This window comes from Panulirus ornatus, chromosome 53 (assembly GCF_036320965.1).
Source record: "Panulirus ornatus isolate Po-2019 chromosome 53, ASM3632096v1, whole genome shotgun sequence".
NCBI classification, from domain to species: domain Eukaryota; kingdom Metazoa; phylum Arthropoda; class Malacostraca; order Decapoda; family Palinuridae; genus Panulirus; species Panulirus ornatus.
Window position 1 is genome coordinate 19,659,539 of NC_092276.1, and position 21,059 is coordinate 19,680,597.

The 21,059-nt window shown below is 42.2% G+C and overlaps 1 protein-coding gene across 2 annotated transcripts in view; it reads left to right on the forward strand.

The window, feature by feature from the left end:
* Positions 1–21,059, forward strand: part of LOC139765296 (uncharacterized) — a 120,915-nt gene that overhangs the window by 77,468 nt on the left and 22,388 nt on the right. The gene's annotated exons all lie outside the window — the stretch shown is intronic.

Here is a 21,059-nt window from a genome sequence, read left to right on the forward strand (position 1 = left end):
AGGGTAAGAGAGATGTGTGGAAATAAAAAGAGTGTGGTTGAGAGAGCAGAAGAGGGTGTTTTGAAATGGTTTGGGCACATGGAGAGAATGAGTGAGGAAAGATTGACCAAGAGGATATATGTGTCGGAGGTGGAGGGAACGAGAAGAAGTGGGAGACCAAATTGGAGGTGGAAAGATGGAGTGAAAAAGATTTTGTGTGATCGGGGCCTGAACATGCAGGAGGGTGAAAGGAGGGCAAGGAATAGAGTGAATTGGATCGATGTGGAATACCGGAGTTGACGTGCTGTCAGTGGATTGAATCAGGGCATGTGAAGCGTCTGGGGTGAACCATGGAAAGCTGTGTAGGTATGTATATTTGCGTGTGTGGACGTATGTATATACATGTGTATGGGGGTGGGTTGGGCCATTTCTTTCGTCTGTTTCCTTGTGCTACCTCGCAAACGCGGGAGACAGCGACAAAGCAAAAAAAAAAAAAAGTATACGTTGAAATGTATAGGTATGTATATGTGCGTGTGGACTAGTATGTATATACATGTGTATGTGGGTGGGTTGGGCCATTCTTTCGTCTGTTTCCTTGCTCTCTATCGCTAACATGGGAGACAGCGACAAAGTATATTAAAAAAAATCATACACACACAGACATAGTCATATATACACATGTACATGTTCATGCTTGCTTGCCTTCATCCAATCTTGTCACTACCTGCCCCACAGGAAACAGCATCGCTACCCCCCCGCTTCAGCGAGGTAGTGCCTGGAAAAGAGACAAAAAAGGTCACATTCATTCACACTCAGTCTTTAGCCGTCATGTGTCATGCACCGAAACCACAGCTCTCTATCCACATCCAGGCCCTACAGACCTTTCCATGGTTTTCCCCAAACACTTCACATGCCCTGGTTCAGTCCACTGACAGCACATCAAACCCAGTATACCACATTGTTCCAATTCACTCTATTCTTTGCACGCCTCTCACCCTCCTGTATCTCCAGACCCCGATCGCTCAAAATCTTTTTCACTCCATCTTTCCACCTCCAGTTTGGTCTCCTGCTTCTTGTACCCTCCACCTCTGATGCATTTATCCTTTTTGTCAGTCTCTCCTCACTCATTCTCTCCATATAAATGAGAATAAATGTGTATATATATGTATACGTTGAAATGTATAAGTATGTATATGTGCGTGTGTGGACTTGTATGTATATACATGTGTATGTGGGTGGGTTGGGCCATTCTTTCGTCTGTTTCCTTGCTCTCTATCGCTAACATGGGAGACAGCGACAAAGTATATTAAAAAAAATCATACACACACAGACATAGTCATATATACACATGTACATGTTCATGCTTGCTTGCCTTCATCCAATCTTGTCACTACCTGCCCCACAGAAAACAGCATCGCTACCCCCCCCTGCTTCAGCGAGTTAGCGCCTGGAAAAGAGACAAAAAAGGTCACATTCATTCACACTCAGTCTTTAGCCGTCATGTGTCATGCACCGAAACCACAGCTCTCTATCCACATCCAGGCCCTACAGACCTTTCCATGGTTTACCCCAAACACTTCACATGCCCTGGTTCAGTCCACAGACAGCACATCAAGCCCAGTATACCACATTGTTCCAATTCACTCTATTCCTTGCACGCCTCTCACCCTCCTGTATGTCCAGACCCCGATCGCTCAAAGTCTTTTTCACTCCATCATTCCACCTCCAGTTTGGTCTCCTGCTTCTTGTACCCTTCACCTCTGATGCATTTATACTTTTTGTCAGTCTCTCCTCACTCATTCTCTCCATATGTCCAAACCATTACAACACACATACCCTTCTCTGCTCTCTCAACCACACTCTTTTTATTTCCACACATCTCTCTTACCCTTTCATTACTTACTCGATCAAACCACCTCATACCTCATATTGTCCTCAAACATTTCATTTCCAACACATCCACCCTCCTTCGTACAACCCTATTTATAGCCCATGCCTTGCAATCATATAACATTGTTGGAACTATTATTCCTTCAAGCATACCCATTTTTGCTCTCCGAGATAATGTTATCTCCTTCTACACATTCTTCATCGCTCCGAGAGCCTTTGCCCCTTCCCCCACCCTGTGACTCACTTCTGCTTCCATGGCTCCATGCACTGCTGTGTCCACTCCCAGATATCTAAAGCACTTCACTTCCTCCAATTTTTCTCCATTCAAACTTACATTCCAGTTAACCTGTCCCTCAACCCAACTGAACCTAATAACCTTGCTCTTATTCACATTTACTCTCAACTTTATCCTTTCACACACTTTTCCAGACTCAGTCATCAACTGCAGTTTCTCACATGACTCAACCACCATACCTGTATCATCGGCGAACAACAACTGACTCACTTCCCGGGCCCTCTCATCCCCAACAGACTGCATACATGTCCCTCTCTCCAAATTTTGCATTTACCTCCCTAAGCACCCCATCCATAAACAAATTCAACAACCATAGGGACATCACACACCCCTGCTGCAATCCAACATTCACTGGGAACCAATCACTCTCTTCTCTTCCTCCTCTTACACATGCCTTACATCCTCTGTAAAAACTTTTCACTGCTTCTAGCAACTTACCTCCCACACCATATACTCTTTAAACCTTCCACAAAGCATCTCTTTCATCCCTCTCATATACCCTCTCCAGATCCATAAATGGAACATACAAAATCCATCTGTTTTTCTAAGCATTTCTCACATACATTCTTCAAAGCAAACACCTGATCCACACATCCTTTACCACTTCTGAAACCACACGGCTTTTTCCCAGTCTGATGCTCTGTACATGCCTTTACCTCTCAGTTAATACCCTCCCATATGATTTCCCAGGAATACTTATAAACTTATGCCTCTGTAGTTTGAACACTCACCTTTACCTCCTGTGCTTTTGTACAATGTCACTATGCATGCATTCCACCAATCCTCAGGCACCTCACCATGAGTCATACATACATTAAATAACCTTACCAACCAGTCAATAATACAGTCACCCCCTTTTTTAATAAATTCCACTGCAATACCATCCAAACCTGCTGCCTTGCCTGGTAATTATATTGGGAGGGTATTGATTGAGAGGGTGAAGGCATGTACAGAGCATCAGATTGGGGAAGAGCAATGTGGTTTCAGAAGTGGTATAGGATGTGTGGATCAGGTGTTTGCTTTGAAGAATGTATGCGAGAAATACTTAGACAAGCAAATGGATTTGTATGTAGCATTTATGGATCTAGAGAAGGCATATGATACAGTTGATAGAGATGCTCTGTGGAAGGTATTAAGAATATATGGTGTGGAAGGCCAGTTGTTAGGAGTGAAAAGCTTTCATCGAGGATGTGAGGCATGTGTACGTGTAGGAAGAGAGGAAAGTGATTGGTTCTCAGTGAATGTCTGTTTGTAGCAGGGGTGTGTGATGTCTCCATGGTTGTTTAATTTGTTTATGGATGTTTATGGATGGGGTTGTTAGGGAGGTGAATGCAAGAGTTTTGGAAAGAAGGGCAAGTATGCAGTCTGTTGTGGATGAGAGAGCTTGGGAAGTGAGTCAGTTGTTGTTTGCTGATGATACAGCGCTGGTGGCTGATTCATGTGAGAAACTGCAGAAGCTGGTGACTAAGTTTGGTAAAGTGTGTGAAAGAAGAAAGCTGAGAGTAAATGTGAATAAGAGCAAGGTTATTAGGTACAGTAGGGTTGAGGGTCAAGTCAATTGGGAGGTGAGTTTGAATGGAGAAAAACTGGAGGATGTGAAGTGTTTTAGATATCTAGGAGTGTATTTAGCAGCGGATGGAACCATAGAAGTGGAAGTGAGTCACAGGGTGGGGGAGGGGGCAAAAGTTCTGGGAGCATTGAAAAATGTGTGGAAGGGAGAGCATTATCTCGGAAAGCAAAAATGGGTATGTTTGAAGGAATAGTGGTTCCAACAATGTTATATGGTTGGGAGGCATGTGTTATATATGGAGGTGTGCAGAGGAGTGTAGATTTGTTGGAAATGAGATGTTTAAGGACAATATGTGGTGTGAGGTGGTTTGATCGAGTAAGTAATGAAAGGGTAAGAGAGATGTGTGGTAATAAAAAGAGTGTGGTTGAGAGAGCAGAAGAGGGTGTTTTGAAATGGTTTGGTCACATGGAGATAATGAGTTAGGAAAGATTGATGAAGATGATATATATGTCAGAGGTGAAGGGAACGAGGAGAAGTGGGAGACCAAATTGGAGGTGGAAGGATGGAGTGAAAAAGATTTTGAACGATCGGGGCCTGAACATGCAGGAGGGTGAAAGGTGTGCAAGGAATAGAGTGAATTGGAACGATGTGGTATACCAGAGTCGACGTGCTGTCAATTGATTGAACCAGGTCATGTGAAGCGTATGGGGTAAACCATGGAAAGTTTTGTTGGGCCTGGATGTGGAAAGGGAGCTGTGGTTTCGGTGCATTATACATGGCAGCGAGAGACTGAGTGTGAACGAATGTGGCCTTTGTTGTCTTTTCCTAGCACTACTTCGTGTGCATGTGGTTGGGAGGGAGTTGTCATTCCATGTGTGGCGGGGTGGCGACGGGAATGAATGAAGGCAGCAAGTATGAATTATGTACATGTGTATATATGTATATGTTTGCGTATGTATATATATATATATGTACACGTTGAAATGTATTGGTATGTATATGTGTGTGTGTGGACGTTTATGTATATACATGTGTGTGTGGGTGGGTTGGGCCATTCATTCATCTGTTTCCTTGCGCTATCTCACTAACACAGGAGACAGCGACATAGTATGATAAATAAATGAGAATAAATATGTATATATATATATATACGTTGAAATGTATAGGCATGTATATGTGCATGTGTGGACTTGTATGTATATACATGTGTATGTGGGTGGGTTGGGCCATTCTTTCGTCTGTTTCCTTGCTCTCTATCGCTAACACGGGAGACAGCGTCAAAGTATATTAAAAAAAATCATACACACACAGACATAGTCATATATACACATGTACATGTTCATGCTTGCTTGTCTTCATCCACTCTTGTCACTACCTGCCCCACAGGAAACAGCATCGCTACCCCCCGCTTCAGCGAGGTAGTGCCTGGAAAAGAGACAAAAAAGGTCACATTCATTCACACTCAGTCTTTAGCCGTCATATGTTATGCACCGAAACCACAGCTCTCTATCCACATCCAGGCCCTACAGACCTTTCCATGGTTTACCCCAAACACTTCACATGCCCTGATTCAGTCCACTGACAGCACATCAAACCCATTATACCACATTGTTCCAATTGACTCTATTCCTTGCACGCCTCTCACCCTCCTGTATGTCCAGACCCCGATCGCTCAAAATCTTTTTCACTCCATCCTTCCACCTCCAGTTTGGTCTCCTGCTTCTTGTACCCTCCACCTCTGATGCATTTATCCTTTTGTCAGTCTCTCCTCACTCATTCTCTCCATATAAATGAGAATGAATATGGCAGAATGCGTGCATAGTGCCATTGTACTAAGGCAAAGGGGATAAGAGTGAGTGCTCAAATTACAGAGGTATAAGTTTGTTGAGTATTCCTGGTAAATTATATGGGAGGGTATTGATTGAGAGGGTGAAGGCATGTACAGAGCATCAGATTGGGGAAGAGCAGTGTGGTTTCAGAAGTGGTAGAGGATGTGTGGATCAGGTGTTTGCTTTGAAGAATGTATGTGAGAAATACTTAGAAAAGCAAATGGATTTGTATGTAGCATTTATGGATCTGGAGAAGGCATATGATAGAGTTGATAGAGATGCTATGTGGAAGGTATTAAGAATATATGGTGTGGGAGGCAAGTTGTTAGAAGCAGTGAAAAGTTTTTATCGAGGATGTAAGGCATGTGTACATGTAGGAAGAGAGGAAAGTGATTGGTTCTCAGTGAATGTAGGTTTGAGGCAAGGGTGTGTGATGTCTCCATGGTTGTTTAATTTGTTTATGGATGGGGTTGTTAGGGAGGTAAATGCAAGAGTTTTGGAAAGAGGGGCAAGTATGAAGTCTGTTGTGGATGAGAGAGCTTGGGAAGTGAGTCAGTTGTTGTTTGCTGATGATACAGCGCTGGTGGCTGATTCATGTGAGAAACTGCAGAAGCTGGTGACTGAGTTTGGTAAAGTGTGTGAAAGAAGAAAGTTAAGAGTAAATGTGAATAAGAGCAAGGTTATTAGGTACAGTAGGGTTGAGGGTCAAGTCAATTGGGAGGTAAGTTTGAATGGAGAAAAACTGGAGAAAGTAAAGTGTTTTAGATATGTGGGAGTGGATCTGGCAGCGGATGGAACCATGGAAGCGGAAGTAGATCATAGGGTGGGGGAGGTGGCGAAAATCCTGGGAGCCTTGAAGAATGTGTTGAAGTCGAGAACATTATCTCAGAAAGCAAAAATGGGTATGTTTGAAGGTATAGTGGTTCCAACAATGATGTATGGTTGCGAGGCGTGGGCTATGGATAGAGTTGTGCGCAGGAGGATGGATGTGCTGGAAATGAGATGTTTGAGGACAATGTGTGGTGTGAGGTGGTTTGATCGAGTAAGTAACGTAAGGGTAAGAGAGATGTGTGGAAATAAAAAGAGTGTGGTTGAGAGAGCAGAAGAGGGTGTTTTGAAATGGTTTGGGCACATGGAGAGAATGAGTGAGGAAAGATTGACCAAGAGGATATATGTGTCGGAGGTGGAGGGAACGAGAAGAAGTGGGAGACCAAATTGGAGGTGGAAAGATGGAGTGAAAAAGATTTTGTGTGATCGGGGCCTGAACATGCAGGAGGGTGAAAGGAGGGCAAGGAATAGAGTGAATTGGATCGATGTGGAATACCGGAGTTGACGTGCTGTCAGTGGATTGAATCAGGGCATGTGAAGCGTCTGGGGTGAACCATGGAAAGCTGTGTAGGTATGTATATTTGCGTGTGTGGACGTATGTATATACATGTGTATGGGGGTGGGTTGGGCCATTTCTTTCGTCTGTTTCCTTGTGCTACCTCGCAAACGCGGGAGACAGCGACAAAGCAAAAAAAAAAAAAAAGTATACGTTGAAATGTATAGGTATGTATATGTGCGTGTGGACTAGTATGTATATACATGTGTATGTGGGTGGGTTGGGCCATTCTTTCGTCTGTTTCCTTGCTCTCTATCGCTAACATGGGAGACAGCGACAAAGTATATTAAAAAAAATCATACACACACAGACATAGTCATATATACACATGTACATGTTCATGCTTGCTTGCCTTCATCCAATCTTGTCACTACCTGCCCCACAGGAAACAGCATCGCTACCCCCCCGCTTCAGCGAGGTAGTGCCTGGAAAAGAGACAAAAAAGGTCACATTCATTCACACTCAGTCTTTAGCCGTCATGTGTCATGCACCGAAACCACAGCTCTCTATCCACATCCAGGCCCTACAGACCTTTCCATGGTTTTCCCCAAACACTTCACATGCCCTGGTTCAGTCCACTGACAGCACATCAAACCCAGTATACCACATTGTTCCAATTCACTCTATTCTTTGCACGCCTCTCACCCTCCTGTATCTCCAGACCCCGATCGCTCAAAATCTTTTTCACTCCATCTTTCCACCTCCAGTTTGGTCTCCTGCTTCTTGTACCCTCCACCTCTGATGCATTTATCCTTTTTGTCAGTCTCTCCTCACTCATTCTCTCCATATAAATGAGAATAAATGTGTATATATATGTATACGTTGAAATGTATAAGTATGTATATGTGCGTGTGTGGACTTGTATGTATATACATGTGTATGTGGGTGGGTTGGGCCATTCTTTCGTCTGTTTCCTTGCTCTCTATCGCTAACATGGGAGACAGCGACAAAGTATATTAAAAAAAATCATACACACACAGACATAGTCATATATACACATGTACATGTTCATGCTTGCTTGCCTTCATCCAATCTTGTCACTACCTGCCCCACAGAAAACAGCATCGCTACCCCCCCCTGCTTCAGCGAGTTAGCGCCTGGAAAAGAGACAAAAAAGGTCACATTCATTCACACTCAGTCTTTAGCCGTCATGTGTCATGCACCGAAACCACAGCTCTCTATCCACATCCAGGCCCTACAGACCTTTCCATGGTTTACCCCAAACACTTCACATGCCCTGGTTCAGTCCACAGACAGCACATCAAGCCCAGTATACCACATTGTTCCAATTCACTCTATTCCTTGCACGCCTCTCACCCTCCTGTATGTCCAGACCCCGATCGCTCAAAGTCTTTTTCACTCCATCATTCCACCTCCAGTTTGGTCTCCTGCTTCTTGTACCCTTCACCTCTGATGCATTTATACTTTTTGTCAGTCTCTCCTCACTCATTCTCTCCATATGTCCAAACCATTACAACACACATACCCTTCTCTGCTCTCTCAACCACACTCTTTTTATTTCCACACATCTCTCTTACCCTTTCATTACTTACTCGATCAAACCACCTCATACCTCATATTGTCCTCAAACATTTCATTTCCAACACATCCACCCTCCTTCGTACAACCCTATTTATAGCCCATGCCTTGCAATCATATAACATTGTTGGAACTATTATTCCTTCAAGCATACCCATTTTTGCTCTCCGAGATAATGTTATCTCCTTCTACACATTCTTCATCGCTCCGAGAGCCTTTGCCCCTTCCCCCACCCTGTGACTCACTTCTGCTTCCATGGCTCCATGCACTGCTGTGTCCACTCCCAGATATCTAAAGCACTTCACTTCCTCCAATTTTTCTCCATTCAAACTTACATTCCAGTTAACCTGTCCCTCAACCCAACTGAACCTAATAACCTTGCTCTTATTCACATTTACTCTCAACTTTATCCTTTCACACACTTTTCCAGACTCAGTCATCAACTGCAGTTTCTCACATGACTCAACCACCATACCTGTATCATCGGCGAACAACAACTGACTCACTTCCCGGGCCCTCTCATCCCCAACAGACTGCATACATGTCCCTCTCTCCAAATTTTGCATTTACCTCCCTAAGCACCCCATCCATAAACAAATTCAACAACCATAGGGACATCACACACCCCTGCTGCAATCCAACATTCACTGGGAACCAATCACTCTCTTCTCTTCCTCCTCTTACACATGCCTTACATCCTCTGTAAAAACTTTTCACTGCTTCTAGCAACTTACCTCCCACACCATATACTCTTTAAACCTTCCACAAAGCATCTCTTTCATCCCTCTCATATACCCTCTCCAGATCCATAAATGGAACATACAAAATCCATCTGTTTTTCTAAGCATTTCTCACATACATTCTTCAAAGCAAACACCTGATCCACACATCCTTTACCACTTCTGAAACCACACGGCTTTTTCCCAGTCTGATGCTCTGTACATGCCTTTACCTCTCAGTTAATACCCTCCCATATGATTTCCCAGGAATACTTTATAAACTTATGCCTCTGTAGTTTGAACACTCACCTTTACCTCCTGTGCTTTTGTACAATGTCACTATACATGCATTCCACCAATCCTCAGGCACTTCACCATGGTCCATATATACATTGAATATCCTTACCAACCAATCAACAACACAGTCACCCCCTTTTTTTAATAAATTCCACTGCAGTACCATCCAAAACCAATGCCTTGCCAGATTTCATCTTCTAAGCTTTCACTATCTTTTCTCTTTGTACCAAACCATTTTCCCTGACCCTCTCACTTTGCACACCACCCCGACCAAAACACTCTATATCTGCCACTCCATCATTTAACTTATTCAACAAACCTTCAAAATACTCACTTCATCTTTACCTGTTATTACCTCCCCATTTGCCCCCTTCACCGATGTTCCCATTTGTTCTCTTGTCTGACTCTCATTATTTACCTCCCTCCAAAACATCTTTTTATTCTCCCTAAAATTTAATAATACTCTCTCACCCCAACTCTCATTTGCCATCTTTTTCAACCCCTACACCTTTCTCTTGACCTCCTGCCACTTTGTCAAATACATCTCCCATTCATTCGCACTACATCCCTGCAAGTATCGTCCAAAATTTGTTCTTTACAGGAGTAGTTTCTACTTTCTCAAATTGAATGGCAGAGGTCTAGGCTTAAGCCTACTCCTAATTCAAAACTTTTGGCCAGCCAAGGCTAGGTGTGGTTCTGATGATGTCATTATTTATGTTTTTCTCATCATATGGATATGTTGGAAATTGAATACCTTAGGGTGATATGTTGCTTCAGATCGGTGAGCCGATGTGAAGCAGAACGTTAAGAAGCTGATAGAGGAAAGCAAAGAAACACTGGATGAAGATTGTGGAAGAGGGTTGAGTGAATTTTTCAGGGAAAATAAGAAATTGTACTGAAAGGAGATGGAAAAGGAAATAGGTGAAATGATAGTGGAAATGTAAATGTGAGAAGTGAGGAAGGGAAGTTTCTGAATCAAAAGGAGGAAGTGAAAGCAAGATAGAAAGAATATTTTGAAGAATATGGGTGAAGATGAGGTAGCGGTTGTTACAGGCATGAGTATGGAGGATAAAAGGAAAAGGATATAAGTGCAAGGGCCTATATTAAGAAGGAGGTAAAAAGGGCAATAATGAGGTTGAAGGTAGGAAAGGTACCTGGAGTGGATGGGATTTTGGCTGAAATGCTGAAGTATGGAGGAGAAAGTGTGACAGAGTGGATGCATTTGATATATAATTTAGCATCAAAGCAGAATGTTGTGCCAGAGGATTGGGTGAAAGCAATTATTGGTCCTTCATTCAAAGGAACGGTGCTAAGCATTTATGTAGCCGTTATAGGGGAATAAGTCTGTTAAGTATACCAGGAAAAGTTTATGCAAGAATGTTGATTGATAGAGTGATGGAAGTGACTGAATGCAAAATAAGTGAAGAGCAAGGTGATTTAAGGCTGTGGTTCAGATTTTTATGATGAGTATGACTGTGGAAAAGTATTTAGCTAAAGGAAAGATGCTGTATGTAGTGTTTATGGATCTAGAGAGAGCATATGACTGAGTCAAGCGGAATGTTTTATGGGTTGGGTGACAACTGTTGGTTGGCGTGAAAGTCTTTTATAGAGTAGCAAATGCATGTGCAAGGGTGGATGGAGAGTTGGGCAAAAGTTTCGGTATACATGTGGGTGTGAGGCAGACCATGATGTCACTATAGCTTTTAAACATTTATATGGATAGAGTGATAAGAGAGATGAGAGCAAAAGTAGGAAAAGGATGTGCAGAGATGGAGTGTGGCAGTGAGGTATGATGGCTTGTGACAAGTCTATTTACATATGATACTGTGTTGTTTGCATAGGTTTGAAAGTGTGTTTTATGTGTGTAAACTTGGGCAATTGAAGGTAAATGTGAGCAAAAGGAGAGTAATGGTGTTTGAAAGGGGAGAGAGTGATACTGTAAATTTTGCAAAGCCCTATAGAGCAAGAGAAGAAAGTGTACTAAACTGTGTTATCAGTAGCGGGGAAAGAAGACTGTAAGAGGTGAGAGAATTTAAGTATTTGGGAGCTATCTTTGGTAATTTTGATGAGATGGATGGAGAGGTAAGGGAGAGAGCAGTACAGGATAGAAGGAATATTGGGTCCCTTGATATAACAATGAAGGGTAGAGGTGTAAGCATGGAAGTGAAGAAAGGATTACAGGACAGTATAATCCTCCTAACCTTGACCAGTGCAGCCAAAACACATACATGGAATCATTCACAGAGGTCAAGAATCCAGGCTGTGGAAATATGCTGTTTGAGAGGAGCATGTGGTATGATTAGATGGAATGAAGAAAGAAATGAGTGAGTGTATGATGTATGGCACAGAATGCGAAGGGATGAATTGTGGAGATGTAGACAGGTTGAAATGTAATACTTTGAGATGGTTTGGGTACGAGGAAAGAATGCAAGGTGGGGAGTTTACAAGGAGAGTGTGTGACATTACAATTAGAGATGTTAGGGTGTTAGGAAGACCATCTGTGACATAGAGATAAAGTGTGTAAGAGCACTGTAGGGAGAGAAATGGCAGAAGAATGCTTAGAATGGTGTCTGCAAGGGAGGCAAGGACAGGGATAAGTAGAGACTCTTATGCCATGGCCACCCACTCTATGGGAGTTCCATAAGATAAGGGCAATTTTTGGATATCTACTACACTTTTGATTTAAGCTTTGTTTCTTCTGTAGCATCATTGGTTTTTGGATTGTCATCTTTTCCTGAATAAGAAAAATGACAGGAATTTTGTATGGGTTAAGTTGGTCTGTTTCTGTGTGACTTTGTGAGTTCAGTATTTGTAGTAGTATTCTCATCATACTGGATAATATTTTGTTATCCACATTTTCCTTATATATTGTTTTGAATGCTGATTTATGCTGACCATGTAGCATCCTATCATGGGGTTACTTTCATATGCTTCTCCAGCTATAGGATTCTTAGATTTTTTGTTCATTCCATTATTCGTATATGAAAATAGAACTTTTAGGTTGCTTCATTCTTTGTATTAATTTCACCACATTTAATTTCATTTCTGTAAGATTCCATTATTTCTTGGTCATTTCATAATTTCCTCACTTCTATCTTTTTTGTTATTTTTTTATTATATTGTATTATATATTTTTATTTTTTTTTTCATACTATTCGCCATTTCCCTGCATTAGCGAGGTAGCGTTAAGAACAGAGGACTGGGCCTTTAAGGAAATATCCTCACCTGGCCCCCTTCTCTGTTCCTTCTTTTGGAAAATTAAAAAAATGAGAGGGGAGGATTTCCAGCCCCCCCGCTCCCTTCCCTTTTAGTCGCCTTCTTCGACACACAGGGAATACGTGGGAAGTATTCTTTCTCCCCTATCCCTATATATATATATATATATATATATATATATATATATATATATTCATTCTTTTTTTTTTTCTTTTTAATTTTCCAAAAGAAGGAACAGAGAAGGGGGCCAGGTGAGGATATTCCCCCAAAGGCCCAGTCCTCTGTTCTTAACGCTACCTCGCTAATGCGGGAAATGGCAAATAGTTTGAAAAAAAAAAATATATTCATGTGAAAAACTGCAGAAGCTTGTGACTGAGTTTGGTAAAGTGTGTGAAAGAAGAAAGTTAAGAGTAAATGTGAACAAGAGCAAGGTTATTAGGTACAGTAGGGTTGAGGGTCAAGTCAGTTGGGAGGTAGGTTTGAATGGAGAAAAACTGGAGGAAGTAAAGTGTTTTAGATATCTGGGAGTGGATCTGGCAGTGGATGGAACCATGGAAGCGGAAGTAAATCATAGGGTGGGGGAGGGGGCGAAAATTCTGGGAGCCTTGAAGAATGTGTGGAAGTCGAGAACATTATCTCGGAAAGCAAAAATGGGTATGTTTGAAGGAATAGTGGTTCCAACCCCGGTATACCACATTGATCCAATTCACTCTATTCCTTGCACGCCTTTCACCCTCCTGCATGTTCAGGCCCCGATCACACAAAATCTTTTTCACTACATCTTTCCACCTCCAATTTGGTCTCCCACTTCTCCTCGTTCCCTCCACCTCCGACACATATATCCTCTTGGTCAATCTTTCCTCACTCATTCTCTCCATGTGCCCAAACCATTTCAAAACACCCTCTTCTGCTCTCTCAACCACACTCTTTTTATTTCCACACATCTCTCTTACCCTTACGTTACTTACTCGATCAAACCACCTCACACCACACATTGTCCTCAAACATCTCATTTCCAGCACATCCACCCTCCTGCGCACAACTCTATCCATAGCCCACACCTCGCAACCATACAACATTGTTGGAACCACTATTCCTTCAAACATACCCATTTTTGCTTTCCGAGATAATGTTCTCGACTTCCACACATTCTTCAAGGTTCCCAGGATTTTCGCCCCCTCCCCCACCCTATGATCCACTTCCGCTTCCATGGTTCCATCCGCTGCCAGATCCACTCCCAGATATCTAAAACACTTTACTTCCTCCAGTTTTTCTCCATTCAAACTTACCTCCCAATTGACTTGACCCTCAACCCTACTGTACCTAATAACCTTGCTCTTATTCACATTTACTCTTAACTTTCTTCTTTCACACACTTTACCAAACTCAGTCACCAGCTTCTGCAGTTTCTCACATGAATCAGCCACCAGCGCTGTATCATCAGCGAACAACAACTGACTCACTTCCCAAGCTCTCTCATCCACAACAGACTGCATACTTGCCCCTCTTTCCAAAACTCTTGCATTCACCTCCCTAACAACCCCAACCATAAACAAATTCAACAACCCTGGAGACATCACACACCCCTGCCGCAAACCTACATTCACTGAGAACCAATCACTTTCCTCTCTTCCTACACGTACACATGCCTTACATCCTCGATAAAAACTTTTCATTGCTTCTAACAACTTGCCTCTCACACCATATATTCTAAATAAAAATAATAATCTTTTCTTTCTTTCATACTATTCGCCATTTCCCGCATTAGCGAGGTAGCGTTGAGAACAGAGGACTGGGCCCTTGAGGGAATATCCTCACCTGGGCCCCTTCTCTGTTCCCCTTCTCTTTTGGAAAATAAAAAAAAAAAAAAAAAAGTGAGAGGGGAGGATTTCCAGCCCCCCGCTCCCTCCCCTTTTAGTCGCCTTCTACGACACGCAGGGAATACGTGGGAAGTATTCTTTCTCCCCTATCCCCAGGGATTAAATAATAATATATAATAATAATAATAAATAATAATAATAATATATATATATATTATCCCTGGGGATAGGGGAGAAAGAATACTTCCCACATATTCCCTGCGTGTCGTAGAAGGTGACTAAAAGGGGAGGGAGCAGGGGGCTGGAAATCCTCCCCTCTCGTTTTTTTTTTTTTCTTTTTTAATTTTCCAAAAGAAGGAACAGAGAAGGGGGCCAGGTAAGGATATTCACTCAAAGGCCCAGTCCTCTGTTCTTAACGCTACCTTGCTAATGCGGGAAATGGCGAATAGTTTGAAAGAAAGAAAAGATATATGTATATATATATCTTCATACTATCTTTCATACTATTCCCCATTTCTCGCATTAGCGAAGTAGCGTTAAGAACAGAGAACTGGGCCTTTGAGGGAATACCCTCTCCTGGCCTCCTTCTCTGTTCCTTCTTTTGGAAAAAAAAAAAAAAAAAAAAACGAGATGGGAGATCCAGCTCCCCGTTCCCTTCCCTTTTAGTCGCCTTCTACGACACAGAGGGAATACATGGAAAGTATTCTTTCTCCCACATCCCCAGGGATAATTAGATTAAAAAGGGTAGTGAGTGGTGGGATGAAGAAGTAAGATTATTAGTGAAAGAGAAGAGAGAGGCATTTGGACAATTTTTGTAGGGAAATAATGCAAATGAGTGGGAGATGTATAAAAGAAAGAGGCAGGAGGTCAAGAGAAAGGTGCAAGAGGTGAAAAAGAGGGCAAATGAGAGTTGGGGTGAGAGAGTATCATTAAATTTTAGGTAGAATAAACAGATGTTTTGGAAGGAGGTAAATAAAGTGCGTAAGACAAGGGAACAAATGGGAACTTCAGTGAAGGGGGCTAATGGGGAGGTGATAACAAGTAGTGGTGATGTGAGAAGGAGATGGAGTGAGTATTTTGAAGTTTTGTTGAATGTGTTTGATGATAGAGTGGCAGATATAGGGTGTTTTGGTTGAGGTGGTGTGCAAAGTGAGAGGGTTGGGGAGAATGATTTGGTAAACAGAGAAGAGGTAGTAAAAGCTTTGCGGAAGATGAAAGCCGGCAAGGCAGCGGGTTTGGATGGTATTGCACTGGAATTTATAAAAAAAGGGGTGACTGTGTTGTTGACTGGTTGGTAAGGTTATTTAATGTATGTATGACTCATGATGAGGTGCCTGAGGATTGGCAGAATGCTTGCATAGTGCCATTGTACAAAGGCAAAGGGGACAAAGGTGAGTGCTCAAATTACAGAGGTATAAGTTTGTTGAATATTCCTGGTAAATTATATGGGAGGGTATTGATTGAGAGGGTGAAGGCATGTACAGAGCATCAGACTGGGGAAGAGCAGTGTGGTTTCAGAAGTGGTAGAGGATGTGTGGATCAGGTGTTTGCTTTAAGGAATGTATGTGAGAAATACTTAGAAAAGCAAATGGATTTGTATGTGGCATTTATGGATCTGGAGAAGGCATATGATAGAGTTGATAGAGATGCTCTGTGGAAGGTATTAAGAATATATGGTGTGGGAGGCAAGTTGTTAGAAGCAGTGAAATGTTTTTATCGAGGATGTAAGGCATGTGTACGTGTAGGAAGAGAGGAAAGTGATTGGTTCTCAGTGAATGTAGGTTTGCGGCAGGGGTGTGTGATGTCTCCATGGCTGTTGAATTTGTTTATGGTTGGGGTTGTTAGGGAGGTGAATGCAAGAGTTTTGGAAAGAGGGGCAAGTATGCAGTCTGTTGTGGATGAGAAAGCTTGGGAAGTGAGTCAGTTGTTGTTCGCTGATGATACAGCGCTGGTGGTTGATTCATGTGAGAAACTGCAGAAGCTGGTGACTGAATTTGGTAAAGTGTGTGAAAGAAGAAAGTTGAGAGTAAATGTGAATAAGAGCAAGGTTATTAGGTACAGTAGGGTTGAGGGTCAAGTGGGAGGTAAGTTTGAATGGAGAAAAACTGGAGGAAGTGAAGTGTTTTAGATATCTGGGAGTGGATTTGGCAGCGGATGGAACCATAAAAGCGGAAGTGAATCATAGGGTGGGGAAGGGGACGAAAATTCTGGGAGCCTTGAAGAATGTGTGGAAGTCAAGAACATTATCTCGGAAAGCAAAAATGGGTATGTTTGAAGGAATAGCAGTTCCAACAATGTTGTATGGTTGTGAGGCATGGGCTATGGATATAGTTGTGCGGAGGAGGGTGGATGTGCTGGAAATGAGAAGTTTGAGGACAATATGTGGTGTGAGATGGTTTGATCGAGTAAGTAATGTAAGGGTAAGAGAGATGTGTGGTAATAAAAAGAGTGTGGTTGAGAGAACAGAAGAGGGTGTTTTGAAATGGTTTGGTCACATGGAGAGAATGAGTGAGGAAAGATTGACCAAGAGGATATATGTGTCAGAGGTCGAGGGAACGAGGAGAAGTGGGAGATCAAATTGGAGGTGGAAAGATGGAGCGAAAAAGATTTTGAGTGATCAGGGCCTGAACATGCAGGAGGGTGAAAGGCATGCAAGGAATAGAGTGAATTGGAATGATGTGGTATACCAGGGTCGACGTGCTGTCAGTGGATTGAACCAGGGCATGTGAAGTGTCTGGGGTAATCCATGGAAAGTTCTGTGGGGCCTGGATGTGGAAAGGGAGGTGTGGTTTCGGTGCATTATTACATGACAGCTAGAGACTGAGTGTGAATGAATGGGGCCTTTGTTGTCTTTTCCTTGCGCTACCTCTCACACATGAGTGGGGAGGGGGTAGCGCTAGGAAAAGACAATGAAGGCCACATTCGTTCACACTCAGTCTCTAGCTGTTATGTATAATGCACCGAAACCACAGCTACCTTTCCACATCCAGGCCCCACAAAACTTTCCATGGTTTACCCCAGACGCTTCACATCCCCTGGTTCAATCCATTGACAGCATGTCGTCCCCGGTATACCACATCATTCCAATTCACTTTATTTCTTGCACTCCTTTCACCCTCCTGCATGTTTAGGCCCCGATCACTCAAAATCTTTTTCACTCCATCTTTCCACCTCCAATTTGGTCTCCCACTTCTCGTTCCCTCCACCTCTGACACATATATCCTCTTGGTCAATCTTTCCTCACTCATTCTTCCCATGTGACCAAACCATTTCAATACATCCTCTTCTGCTCTCTCAACCACACTCTTTTTATTACCACACATCTGTCTTACCCTTTCATTACTCACTTGATCATACCACCTCACACCACATATTGTCCTCAAATATCTCATTTCCAACACATCCACCTTCCTCTGCACAACCCTATCTATAGCCCATGCCTCACAACCATATAACATTTTTGGAACCACTGTTCTTTCTAACATACCCATTTTGTTCTTGCCTTCCACACATTCCTCAACGCTTCCCAAACCTTCGCCCCCTCCCCGACCCTGTGACTCACTTTGGCTTCCATGGTTCCATCCATTGTTAAATCCACTCCCAGATATGTAAAAGACTTCACTTCCTCCAGTTTTTCTCCATTCACACTTACCTCCCAATTGACTTGTCCCTCAACCCTACTGTACCTAATAACCTTGCTCTTATTCACATTTACTCTCAGCTTTCTTCTTTCACATACTTTACCAAACTCAGTCACCAGCTTCTGCAGTTTCTCACCCGAATCAGCCACCAGTGCTGTATCATCAGCAAACAACAACTGACTCACTTCTCAAGTTCTCTCATCCATAACAGACTGCATACTTGCCCATCTCTCCAAAACTCTTGCATTCACCTCCCTAACAACCCCATCCATAAACAAATTAAACAACCATGGAGACATCATGCACCCCTGCCGCAAAGCGACATTCACTGGGAATTTTTCATTTGTTTTAAATTTTAGATGATTTTTTATTATTATTATAATATTATTATACTTGATCGCCGTTTCCTGCGTCAGCTAGGTAGCACCAGAAAGCAGACAAAGAATGGCCCACCCTTCAATTGTTTGATTTATTCTTATAAAACTGTCATGCTTGTGGGTGCATTATTGGAAACATCATTTCAGGTCATACTTGCTATTAGATCATCAGTCTCATTCCACATTATTTTATCAAACTGAAAGTTCAGGTTGCTCAGTTTTCCAGTGCCTTCCATTGCTGTGTTTTGTGTGTCATCGTCCATTTTTGTATTGTATGCTTTAGTCGCTACAATAATAGTAAGGTCAGAAATTTTTGTTTTATTAACTTTAATGTTTGTGACAAGTGTTGTGCCATTCATAAAAAGGTTGATTATGGTAATTACTGAGGGAAGATAGAAGGATGGCAGAAAAGAGGCCCTGAAGTATTGGGAACTAAACATTTAGGAGGGCAAGAAGTGTCCATTGGATGGAAAGAGTTGGAGCAGTGAGGTATACTGAGTGTGGTGTGTGTGTGTGCTGTTAATTGGCAAAACTGTGACATATGAAATGATCAAGGTAAACCATGGAGTAGTGAGTGAAGCTTGGCATTGGATGATAGACTCTGGATCATTGCAATGTACATGAAAGCTTGAGATGGGATGTTTGCAAATAAAGCCATTGTTTGTCTGTTCTTGAAGCTACCTCATGAAGGCTAGCAAATGAAAATTTTCTTTCTTTGTTTCATATTTGTCCACCATTTTCTTCATTAGCTAGGTATCTGCTTTTGCTCTTATTAATTCTCTTACTGTCATACGAAATGCACCAAAACCACAGTCCCATCTCACAATCGGGCCCCAGACTTCCCCATGGTTTCCCCCAGCAATTTCACATGCCTTGGTCAGTCCACTGACAGCACATAGGCCCCTGTATACCACATTTTTCCAGTTCACTCTATTATGTGCACATCTTTCACTCTCCTGCATGTTAAGGCCCCAAGCATTCAAGATATTTTCATTCCCTCCTTCCATCTCCAGTTTGGTTTCCCCTTTCTCCTTGTTCTCTCCACTTCTAAAACATATATCATCTTTGTCAACCTCTCTTCTCTATATATGTCCAAACCATTTCAGCACTCTTGTCTTCAACTTTGTAATCTACATTCTACTTATTACCACTTTTTCTTTAGAGATTTCATTTTCATCACATCCACCCTCCTCCACAAATTCTTATAGCTCATGCCTGACATCCATACGAATTTGTTGAGACTACTAGACCTTTAAACAACCATTTTTTGCCCTTCCAGATAACAATCTCTTTTTCCACACATTCTTAAATGCTCCTAGAATCTTCACTCTCTTACCCATCCTATGACTCAGTTCCACTTCCAATGTTCCATTCACAGCCATGTCCGCTGCCAGGTATCTAAAGCACTTCACTTCTTCCTAATGTTCTGTATTCAAACCCACACCCCCAAGCAACCTGTTCCTATGCCTTGCAAAACCTAATAACTTTGCCTTTATTCTCATTTACTCTCAACTTCTTTCAGACATTCTTCCAAACTCAGTTAACAACTTCTGCACTTTGTGACTTGAATATGCCACCAGTGCTGAGTCATCAGCAAGCAGTACCTAACTCACTGCCCAGGCTCCCTCACCCCCAACAGTCTGCTTACTCATCCCTCTCTCCATGACCTTTGTATTTGCCTCCCATACCATCCTATCCATAAACATATTAAACAGCCATGGTGATATTACACATCCCTGATGCAGCCCAGACATTACTTGGAACCACTCTCCACTCATCCAGCTCATACCCATGATTAACACTGTTGGTAAAACTTCTCACTACTTCAAGTAGCTTTCTTCTGACATCATATATTTGTACAACCTAATGCAAGACCTCTCTCAACTCTATCATATACCTTCTTCATATCCAAAATGCCGTATACAAATCCTTCTTTTTCTCTATAAGTATTTCTCATACATTCTTCAAAGCAAACACCTTATGTACACATCCTCTACCACTTAATAAAACAACTTTGTTCCTCCCCTCTCTGATATTCTGTACTTGCCTTCAGCCTTTCAATCATCACACTCCCATCCAACTTATGAGGTACACTCAGCAGTTCAAACACACCTTTTTTCCCCATTACGTACACTCCACAGTTCAAATACTCACCTTTGTTCCTATGAGGTACACTCAACAGTTTGAACACTCACCTTTATTTTCTGTGGCTTTATACAGTACCACTATGTGAGCATTCTGCCAGTCCACAGACACCTTGCCATGATCCATAAATTCATTGAAAAATCCCTACTAACCTGTCAATGACACATTCACCCTTTTCTTAGGAAATCCAGTTGCAGTACAATTCACTCCAGCACCATATTTCATATTATGTAAGGTTTCCACCTCCTCTTTTCTCTATACCAAACCTTTTTCCATGACTTTCTCACTTCACATACCTCTTTGGATCCTATTATCAACATTCAGTAATAATCCAAAATACTTTTTCCATCTTCTCACCTCATTCTGCCTGTTACCACTTTCCCTTTTGCCCGTTTCACTGATGTTCCCATTTGTTCTC